At 43.9% G+C, this 11,867-nt stretch overlaps 1 pseudogene; it reads right to left on the reverse strand.

Moving 5' to 3' along the window:
- Positions 1 to 8,439: 8,439 nt before the first annotated feature.
- LOC108303806 lies at positions 8,440 to 9,303 on the reverse strand (annotated as a pseudogene).
- Positions 9,304 to 11,867: the final 2,564 nt, after the last annotated feature.

An 11,867-nucleotide genomic window follows, 5' to 3' on the forward strand; every position in this document is an offset into this window, starting at 1 on the left:
AGATTTATAATTTTGGGGGGACGGGGGTAGGGGACGGGGTGTCCCTCCATCACCCAGGCTGGAGTGCAGTTGTGCGATCTCGGCTCACTGCAACCTCCGCCTCCCAGGTTCAAGCAATTCTCCTGCCTCAGCCTCTCAAGTAGCTGGGACTATAGACATACACCAGTATGCCCTGCTAATTTTTTTTTTTTGTATTTTTAGTAGAGATAGGGTTTCACCATGTTGGCCAGGCTGGTTTCGAACTCCTGACCTCAAGTGATCTGCCCGCCTCGGCCTCCCAAAGTGCTGAGATTACAGGTGTAAGCCACCCGTGCTTGACTGAGACTCATGATTTTATCATTAGAAAAAATCATTTAATATTAGGAGCAGAAAAACTCTCAAACTGACTTGGTCAAATGGAGAAATGTAATGGGAATATACAGGCCCATTTCAATGTAAATGAAGACAAGATGCATCAAGGCCTCGCTAGATCTGAAACAGAAAAATCTTTTTTTTTTTTTTTAAGACGGAATCTCACTGCATTGCCCTGGCTGGAGTGTAGTGGCGTGATCTTGACTCAGTGCAACCTCCACCTCCCGGTTCAAGCAATCCTTCTGCCTTAGCCTCCCCACTAGCTGAGACTACAGGTGTGTACCACCATGCCAGGCTGATTTTTATATTTTTAGTAGAGACAGGGTTTCACCACGTTGGCCAGGCTGGTCTCGAACTGCTGACCTCATGATCCTCCTGCCTCAGCCTCCCAAAGTGCTGGGATTACAGATGTGAGCCACCACGCCCAGCTTGGAACAGAAAAGTCTTTAGGAGCCCCCAAGAAATTATCTTATCATCTTTCCACAGCCACATGATCTTCTGTCTCTGCATCTCACTTTGCATCTGCTTTGTCTTACTCCTTTTGGACTCTTATAACAAAACATCTTAGAATGGGAAATTTATAAACAACAGAAATTTATTGCTCATAGATCTGGAGGCTGAGAAGTCCAAGTTAAGGCATCAGCAGATTCAGTGTCTGGTGAGGGCTCTCTGCATCATAGATGGCATCTTCTCTGTGTCCTCACATGGCAAAAGGGCAAACAATTCCCTTCAGCTTCTTTATGAAGTTTCTGCCTTCATGGCTTATTTACTGCCTCCTAAAAGGCCTAAGACTTTTTTTTTTTTTTTGAGACAGGGTCTTGCTGTATCACCCAGGTTGGAGTGCAGTGACACAATCTTGGTGCAGTGCAGCCTCAACCTTTTGGGCTAAAGCAATCCTCCTGCCTCAGCCTCACAAGTAGCTGGGACCACAGGCGCATACTACCATGCCAGGCTAATTTTTGTATTTTTTGTAGAGACAAGAACTGGCTACATTGTCCAGACTGTTCTCGGACTCCTGGCCTCAAGTAATCCTCCCACCTTGGCCTCCCAAAGTGCTGGGATCACAGGTGTGCTTCACCACCTCTGGCCCTAACCCTTAATACAGTTGCATTGGTGACTGAGTTTAAACATATGAGTTTTGGGGGGATATAAACATTCAGGCTGTGTTCTCTTTTCTTTCAGAAGACTGATTTTCTTTGCTTTTCCGTGTACATAGGAGAAATGGCTATCAAATCCCTAAAGTTACAGACACTTCTTTCATTTACTCATTCAACAAAAATCTGTTGGGTACTTACTACGCCAGAGACCTCTTGCTCCAGCACCACCAGCCCACAGATTAACACTTCAGTATTCCTATACACATTCCTGAAAGACAGAATCTTGGTGTCTTAAATACAGGTAGGTCATGTATCCACTCTGAACAGTTGTGCCCGGGGGGAAATTGCATAGTCCACTGCTATGAAAGAGAATTCCCAAGATGGCTGGATAATGCAGACAAATGAAGTAACATGTTTTCTTCATACATAAAATGTAGACTTCTAAAATAATACAGTGTTCAGTATGTGCTGTATTTCAGTCCCAGCTGGAGTAGAGTGCCATACAGCTCTGCCACTAACCACTTGGATGTAGTGCACATGTCACAGGTTCATGGCTCAGTCTTCCGTAAGACTGCCCTTACTTCAGATGCTATCCAGAAATTCCAGAGGCCCCCAGGTCACCTATACATTTGACTAACTTGGCTTCACATTTCAGGTTTTTATATCTTTTTTTGGAAATTTAGTAGAACAAATCGAGAAAATTATATATTTGTGGTTAGTTTTATTATAAAGATATAGCTCAAGAATTGTCCATTGAAGACACGCATAAGGAAAGCTCTGGGCGGGAATGCAGAGCTTTGGTCGCCTCTCCTAAAAAAATCTAGATGAATTTGTCCACTGGTACCTCAAGGTTCACCAACCAGGAAGCTCCACTGAGCTCCAGTATTCAGAGTTTTTTTTTTTTTTTGGGACGGAGTTTCGCTCTTGTTACCCAGGCTGGAGTGCAATGGCGTGACCTCGGCTCACCGCAACCTCCGCCTCCTGGGTTCAGGCAATTCTCCTGCCTCAGCCTCCTGAGTAGTGGGGATTACAGGCACGTGCCACCATGCCCAGCTAATTTTTTGTTTTTTTAGTAGAAACGGGGTTTCACCATGTTGACCAGGATGGTGTCGATCTCTTGACCTCGTGATCCCCCCGCCTCGGCCTCCCAAAGTGCTGGGATTACAGGCATCAGCCACCGCGCCTGGCCTGCATTCAGAGTTTTTATTGGAGATTCATTATGTAGGCATGATTGATTTAGTAAATCATTGACCATGTGATTGAACTCAGTCAAGTCAGCCTGGCTCAAAGTCCCAGCCATCTAATCCTCTAATCACATGGTTGATCTTTCTGATGACAAGTCACCATCTTGAGGCTAGTGGCCCAAAATGAGTCATCCCCCTGGTATTACAAAGATATTTCTGTCACTTTGGAAGTTCCAACAAATTTTGAAGCTCTATGCCAAAAACTGAGACAAAGACCAGATATACTCTTTATTATACCATAATATATCTTTATATTGCATTAAATGCTATAAGTGTTCAGGCACCTACTTTCCATTGGGGGCTACTGGCTGAGATAAAATGAGCTGACCTAAAGGAATAGAAATTCCAAGAAGGAAAGAGAACAGAGAAAGCCATTCAGATGAGATTTTAAAACAATTTTAACATGGTACACTAGTAAAATAAAACAAGTACAGTATTTTTGCTTGGCCTAAAAGAAATTTGTGTAGAATGTAAGGTTCTAAAAGTGCTTGAAGCCCAATAGTCAAAGACTGTGAATATTAGGCTGATGACTTTTGGAAATTTATCTTGTTGATAGGAGATTTCAGCAAGAAAGGGAGTTAGTGACATAAGTGATATTTTAGGAAGACCACACTGACAGCAGTATGTAGGTTGAATTAGAAAAGAGAAATCAGAGAAGCTGTTAAGAAGTGTCAAAGTATAATTTTAAAAGTATGTAAGTTTTAAAAGCATGGCTTTCATACAAATATAGAATGAACATGTGTCAGTGATTATTACTCAACTCATTAGCTTAAAGAAGAATTATAAGAACAAGAAATACATAACCGTTAATCTGAAAAGGCATGGAGAAATACATTTGCTATGTTTGAAATAAAACTTTGGAGTCTTTTTTTTTTTTAAGAGACGGGGTTTCACTATGTTGGCCAGGCTGGTCTCAAACTCCTGACCTTGTGATCTACCCGCCTTGGCCTCCCAAAGTGCTAGGATTATAGGCATGAGCCACTGCACCCGGTTTTTGTTTTGTTTTGCTTTGGTTTTTATTTTGAGAAAGGGGCTTTCTCAGTCACCCAGGCTAGTGAGCAATGGCATGAACATGGCTCACTGTGGCCTCCATCTCCCAGGCTCAAGCAATTCTCCCACCTCAGCCTCCCCAACTGCGGCAACTACAGGCATGTAGCATCATGCCTGGCTAATTTTTCGTTTTTTGCAGAGACAGTGTTTTGCCATGTTGCCCAGGCTGATCCCAAACTCCTGGGCTCAAGTGATTCTTTCTCCTCGGCCTCTCAAATTGTGGGAATTACCGGTGTGAGCCACCATACTCAGCTTGAAAAAGTAGTTTTCTACATTCAGAGTTGGAGATAGAATTTGAAGGAAAATAAAGGGCTTCCCATATACACATCAGAAACTAGAACATTAGGAATAATACAACATTCCTCATCAAAAAAATGGTCACTATTAGATGCTCAGCTCTATGTAAATCTTGCTCCACAGGATATTGGGTTAGTGGGTTTCCACAGAGTCATCTGCTTCTAATCTAAAAATAATCTTGAAACCACAGTTTAGTCCCCTGTTAACAGTGAGACAGAGTATAAGCAATGCCAACTTGAACCCTACACCCACAAGTTTATTCACTGCAGTGTTAATAATTAGAGTATCTCCCACAGTCTTGTTTATAAGGCTTTGAGGATGTTCTTCTTGATAAAGACCCAATTTTTACTTATAGCTTAAGAGCACTTAGGCAAGCATGAGAGAAAAGCAGAACCACATGTTGGTGATAAGATTGAATGGCTCTGATTAATTAGGAAGAGTAGCGAATAATATCAGAATGGACTATAAACTTCTTTTTTATAGGATGGAATCTCACTCTGTCACCCAGGCTGGAGTGCAGTGGCTCAATCTTGGCTTGCTGGAACCTCCATCTCCTGGGTTCAAGTGATTCTCCTGCCTCAGCCTCTTGAGTAGCTGGGATTATGGGTGGGTGCCAACAAGCCTAGCTAGTTTTTGTATTTTTGGTAGAGACAGATTTTCATCTAGCTGGCCAGGCTGGTGTTGAACTCCTGACTTCAGGTGATCTGCCTGCCTTCGCCTCCGCCTCCCAAAGTACTAGGATTACAGGCGTGAGCCACTGTGCCTGGCCAAGAATAAAATTCTTTACAGGGAAAAATATATAACAGTTCTATAAATATTAATAAATATTTTCCTGAAGATAAGAACATCTTAGGGACAGTGAGAACATTGGCAAATCTCCTACCATATAAAGTATATGCAGTACCTGAAACATATTTATGTTTTTTGTTTGTTCCTTTTTTTTTTTTTTAAGAGACCGGGTTTTACTATGTTGGCCAGGGTGGTCTTGAAGTCCTGGCCTCAGGCAATTTGCCTGCCTCGGCCTCCCAAAGTGCTGGGATTACAGGCATGAGCCACTGCACCCAGCCTTGTTTGTTCCTTTAAGTCAAGGTCTCATTCTGTCACCCAGCATGGAGTACAGTAGCATAATCATGGCTTGCTGCAGGCTCCACCTCCCGGGGTCAAGCAATTCTCCCACATCAGCCTCCCAAGTACTGTGGGACCACAGTGGCATGCACCACACTCACCTATTAAAAAAAAAATTGGAGGCCGGGCGCGGTGGCTCAAGCCTGTAATCCCAGCACTTTGGGAGGCTGAGGCGGGTGGATCACGAGGTCAAGAGATGGAGACCATCCTGGTCAACATGGTGAAACCCCGCCTCTACTAAAAATACAAAAAATTAGCTGGGCATGGTGGTGCGTGCCTGTAATCCCAGCTACTCAGGAGGCTGAGGCAGGAGAATTGCCTGAACCCAGGAGGCGGAGGTTGCGGTGAGCCGAGATCGCGCCATTGCACTCCAGCCTGGGTAACATGAGTGAAACTCCGTCTCAAAAAAAAAAAAAAAAAATATTGGTAGGGATGGGTATTTTGTATATTGCTCAGTCTTGAACTCTTGGGCTCAAGCAAGCCTCCTGCCTTAGCCTGGCAAAGTGCTGGGATTACAGGACTGAGCCACCATGCATGGCCTCTGAGCCACCATGCATGGCCTCATATTTATCTTAGTAATATTTCACTTGTTCAAACTTAACCAACAGAAAGTTACACTTCTGTTTTGATTTGATAGTTCTTACTATGTGCTTCTTAAAAAAGTGTTGAAATACTTACAAAATGCAAAGGATACCAGACAAACTTCCATTTTGGCCTTCCCTTCTAATAGGTAAAAAAACAAATCTTTTTTTTTTTTAATTTATTTTTTTTAAACAAATCTTTGTGATTGCCAAGGGGCTCTCTGGGAAACCTGTAAGTAGAAGTTTAAAAGACATCTTGAAATTGTTATTTTTTAAAATTTAGGCCTTGATCTTGGGAATTAAAAAACAGAGAAGACTTGGCCACTTGATAAAGGTAGAATTATATGCTCCTATATTAGAATTGTCTTAGAGAGACAGAACTAACTGAATATATGTACATATATATGTGTGTACATATATACATATATATATATGAATTTATTAAGTATTAACTTACAGTATCACAACATCCAGCAATTGGCTGTCTACACGCTGAGGAGGAAAGAGAGCCAGTCTGAGTCCCAAAACTGAAGAACTTGGAGTCCAACGTTTGAGGGCAGGAAGCATCCAGCACAGGAGAGAGATGTAGTCTGGAAGGCTAGGCCTGTCTCTCACATTTTTCTGCTACATTATTATACTTACTGGCAGCTGATTAGATTGTGCCCACCAGGTTAAGGGTGCATCTGCCTTTTCCAGCCCACTGACTCAAATGTTAATCTCCTTTGGCAACATCCACAAAGACACAACCAGGATTAATACTTTGTAACCCTCAATCCAATCAAGTCGACAGTATTAACCATCACAAGTTCATCGTTTTTCAACTTGAACCCATACACATCTCCTGAGATCATACATAATCTTCAAATAATGACAATAATAAGGTCATAATCACGCCTAACATAATACAACTATCCTTTGTACAACCAGAAATGCACCAATCCCCAACCAAAATAGCGATACATAAAGTTAACAATGCTTAAATGTTGATAGGAAGTTAGTAAATCTTTTTTATTGTTTTTTGTTTTCCAGAATTGAAAACATTCTTGATCCCAGAATTGAAGAAGTTTAAAACTTCAATTTTTATTTTTGTTTTTTATTTTTCTTTGAGACAGAATCTTGCTCTGTCACCAGGCTGGAGTGCAGTGGCGTGATCTCGGCTCACTGCAACCTCTGCCTCCTGGGTTCAAGCGATTCTTCTGCCTCAGTCTCCCTAGTAGCTGGGACCACAGGCACGTGCCACAACGCCTGGTTAATTTTTTTTGTATTTTTAGTAGAGCCGGGGTTTCACCATGTTGGCCAGAATGGTCTCGATCTCTTGACCTTGTGATCCGCCCACCTCGGCCTCCCAAAGTGCTGGGATTGCAGGCGAGAGGCACCGCATCCGGCCCACTTCTTCAATTTTTAAAAGCAAAAGTAATTACAGGAAAATAAAACAATTCAGACGGATCTCGTGTGCTTCATCTGGTCTTTCTCGGAGTTCAACCACCAAGGACTCTGAGAGCTGGCAGGTCTGAGTACCTCTGGTGACTATTCTTTCATCTTATCAAAACCTGAGCTAAAAACAAGGCATTGGCTGATGACAGCAGAGGGTGGCAGGGCTGAGGACCCAATATGCATTTCCCAGGCTGGTGGAGAGTGAATAAGTACGGTTCCAAAGCTAAACAAGGGAGGTCAGAGACTCTTTCCAACCTTAACTGATGGCTTCTGGCCAAAGCAAGGAAGTGTCATGGAAGGTGTTGGGTGGTGATGGTGCAAAAAGGAACCTGAGGAGGGAAGAAAAAGCAGCACCCCTCAATAAAGGTGACGGACGGAAGATAAGGGGAAAGCCCTGAATTCCTCACCGAAGGCCAGTCTCAGAGGGGAGCAGAGGGGTTACAGTCTATGCTTCGCAAGGGTGGGAGTGGAGGAGCGTGGGGACAGGATTATGGCTTGGAAGGGGCGTCATTTAAGACTTAAAGAAACCAGGGGTGCAGGCGAAGCACCCCACACACCCAGCAGTAATCCCACGGGCTGTGACCTGAAACCTTCGCATCTACTCTAACAGGCCCCCGAGGCTAGAGGGCTATTGTCGCAGGGAGGATGGGATGCAGGAGGGTAAGGGGAGAAGGCAGAGACCCCAGGCCATAGAATCAGCAGCAAGGTGATTGTGTGATGTGTCTTTTCACAGTTGAGTTAGATGTGCCCCACCAGTTATGATGGGAATCAATTTTTTTTTTTGAGATGGAGTTTCACTCTTGTCACCTAGGCTGGAGTGCAATGGTGGATCTCAGCTCACCACAACCTCGGCCTCCCATGTTCAAGCGATTCTCCTGCCTCAGACTCCCGAGTAGCTGGGATTACAGGCATGCACCACCACACCTGACTAATTTTGTATTTTTAGAAGACACGCGGTTTCTCCATGTTGGTCAGGCTGCACTCGAACTCCTGACCTCAGATGATCCCCCCGCCTTGGCCTTCCAAAGTGCTGGCGTGACTCACCATGCCCGGCTGAGAATCAATTTAAACAGACTTTCTTGGTCCCAGAAGTTCAAATACATGAACAGTGTACAGTTGACAGGATGACTTGTTATAGCTCAACTTTTATATTTCTAATGGACAAAAAATTAGTATCATTTACAATATCTTAAGATAAATTTCCTTTGAATGGGAGCTTCCTCTCCAGTACTTTGAGGTCTACAAGACATATCTAGGAAATTTACTACTGTGGAAAATGAAGACTGCTTAAATTGAGGGGGGAGGAGGGGAAGGGCCTGTGGTTTTTCTTTTCGATTAATTGCTGTAACACTGTCCTTCAGGCAGCTGAAGGAGTTTCATATTTTCTTTTCTTTTCCTTTTTTTTTTTTTTTGAGACGGAATTTTGCTCTTGTTGCCCAGGCTGGAGTGCAGTGGCGCAATCTCAGCTCACTGCAACCTCTGCCTCCCAGGTTCAAGCGATTCTCCTGCCTCAGCCTCCCAAGTAGCTGGGATTACAGGCATGCGCCACCATCCCTGACTAATTGTGTATTTTTAGTAGAGACAAGGTTTCTCCATGTTGGTCAGGCTGGTCTGGAACTCCTGACGTTAGGTGTTCCGACCACCTCAGCCTTCCAAAGTGCTGGGATAACAGGTATGAGCCACTGCTTATATTTTCTTTAGACACCATTAGGCGCTGAAGCTCTTGCAGGACAACTTTGATGCTATGAATTCTGCCATTTTGCCATCAGTGATATGGCTCTTGGGTACACCACTCCATTAGAACTATTAACTCCATTCATAATAATTTTTGTCACAAATCTTACAAAGGAGGACGCTTCTTGATATTTAGGTCCACATTCTATTTTAAGATTGTATAATTGGCTTTCCTAAATTGTTCTTGGAGTTTCAAATATCATCCCTGTGCAACTTGTGTCATGTCTTCCTCATCTTCTAAAACCCAGATAACTGGGTTATTGTAATAAGATATTGTAAATGATACTAATTTTTTGTGCCATCCCCTACTCCTTTCTGGCCTTCTTCGAGTCCTTCCAACAGTTGGGGATTGCAAGGGACTTTTACTCCCGAGCCCATGATGGCTGCCATCTTGCATCGTTGTCTCTTGAAGCCCAGCGCCTGGAAGCCAATAAATCTTATGGCACATAATAAAGGAAAAGGAAATAAAATGAAGATTTTTTTTTTTAGTTCAAGAGTCTGCATGCACAAACATATTTTTAACAAAAGGAGGAAATACTCATGACAGTTACAGTCCTCATTTCTGCAGCCGGTCATGTGGTCATAGCCAGTATTGATGACTACCTTCTTCTGTTACCCATTCTGTATTCCCTTTGCCTACAGCAAGCACTTCAGCAGGTTATGTTTTTTTTTCCTGCTGGAGCGACCCACAACTTCATTCCTGAAGGGTTTGGCCATTTGTAGTCCTGCCTGGATTGGGCTGTGGTAGTTTCCCATTGACCTTAATCACAGGGCATGGTAATACTAAGAGACACCCTAATGGATCTCCTGTATTCCATGAATATTCTTTCTTACATCTGTTGTGGAGTAGTAGACTGATTTCATCTTGATAGTCTGGGTCAATCACCCCAGGCAACACTATAACACCCTTCTTTGCCTGTTCACTTAAAGATAGGAGGAGCCCAAGGTGTCCCGGTGGCAATCTTAACTTCTAGTTTAATGGAATTGTTGTGTCTCCAAGTGACAGCATTTCTCCCTCTGGAACTAAGACCTCTAGGCCAGCAGAATATAATGTTGAGGGAACAGGAAGCAAAAATTTTGCTAGTGGATCACTAGGGGTGATGATGAGTGATCTATTCACTTCCAGCTCCACTCCTTGATTCTTGGACCCATGAATCCTGGTTATGGGAGAAAGTGTATCATACATTGGGTGCTGATTCAGAGCATATATGGTCTTCTGGAGAACACTGCCCCAGCCCTGCAAAGTACTGTCACCTAGTTGGCATTGTAATTGTGACTTCAAAAGGCCATTCCACCATTATGTCAATCCAGCTGCCTCAAGATAATGGGAAATGTGATAAGACAAGTGAACTCCATGAGCATGAGCCCACTGCTGCACTTCTTTAGCCATAAAGTGAGTGCGTTGATCAGAGATATTGCTGTGTGGACTACCATAAAGGTGGATATGGCATTCCGTGAGTCCATGGATGGTAGTCTGGCAGAAGCATTGTGTGCAGAATAGGCAAACCCATATTTGGAGTAAGTGTCTGTTTCAGGGAGGGCAAACGTCTGTCCTTTCCAGAATGGAAATTTGGAAATATAATCAACCTGCCACTAGGTAGCTGGCTGATCACCCCGAGGAATGGTGCCATATCGAGGGCTCAGTGTTGGTCTCTGCTGATGGCAAATTGGGCATTCAGCAGTGGCTGTAGCAACGTTAGCCTTGGTGAGTGGAAGTCCATGGTGCTGAGCCCATGCGTCATCTCCATCACTGTCGCCATGGCTACTTTGTTCATGGGACCATTGGGCAACCACAGGGGTGGCTGGAGAAAGAGTCTGAGTGGTGTCCACAGAATGGGTCATCCTATCTACTTGATTATTAAACTCCTCCTCCACTGAGGTCACCCATTGGTGAGCACTCATATGGGATATAAATATCTTCATGGTTTTTGACCACCCAGAGAGGTCCACCCATATACCTCTTCCCCAAGTTTCTTTGTCATCAATCTTCCAATCATGCTTCTTCCAAGTCCCTGATCATCCAGCCAAACCATTGGCTACAGTCCATAAATCAGTATATAATCGCACATCTGGCCATTTCTCCTTCCATGCAGAGTGCACAACCAGGTGCACTGCTCTAAGTTCTGCCCACTGGGAAGATTTCCCTTCACTGCTGACCTTCAGGGATGTCCTAGAAAGGGGCTCTAGTGCTACAGCTGTCTACTTTCGGGTGGTGCCTCTATATCATGCAGAACCGTCTGTGAACCAGGCTCAAGTCCTCTGTCAACTCCCCATAAGGACATTGGTGAAGGCTGGGGAAGAGAAGGCAGGGAGGCAGGAGTGGAGACCATGGACATTTGAGCCACTTCCTCATATAACTTACTTGTGCCTTCAGGACCTACTTGAACCCAATCACGTATGTACCACTTCCACTTGATGATGGAATGCTGCTGTGCGTGACCCACTTTATGGGTCAGAAAGCACCCAGTTCATGATAGGCAGCTCAGATAGCATGGTGACTTTATGATCACTATCAAACTTTTGTTTCCACCAAAGCCCAGAAACAGGCCAAGAGTTGTCTCTTAAAAAAAGAGTAATTATCTGCAAAAGATGGCAGGGCTTTGCTCCAAAATCCTAGAGGCCTCAGGCCTATGGGAGCTTGCCAAGGACTTCAAACGGCATCCCTATCTGCCACTGACACCTCAAGCACCATTGCATCTGGTGGGTCATATGGCCCAAATGGCAGAGCAGCTTGCACAGCAGCCTGGACCTATTGCAGAGCCTTCTCCTCTTCTGAGTCCCATTCAAAGATGACAGCCTTTCATGTCACTCAATAAATAGGCTGCAGTAACATACTCAAATGAGGAATGCATTGCCTCCAAAATCCAAATTGGCCCATTACATGTTGTGCCTCTTTCTTGGTAGTAGGAGGGGCCAAATGCAGCAACTTCTCCTTTATCTTAGAAGGAATATCT

The sequence above is a fragment of the Cebus imitator genome, unplaced genomic scaffold, assembly GCF_001604975.1.
Source record: "Cebus imitator isolate Cc_AM_T3 unplaced genomic scaffold, Cebus_imitator-1.0 Scaffold2, whole genome shotgun sequence".
Taxonomy (NCBI): Eukaryota; Metazoa; Chordata; class Mammalia; order Primates; family Cebidae; genus Cebus; species Cebus imitator.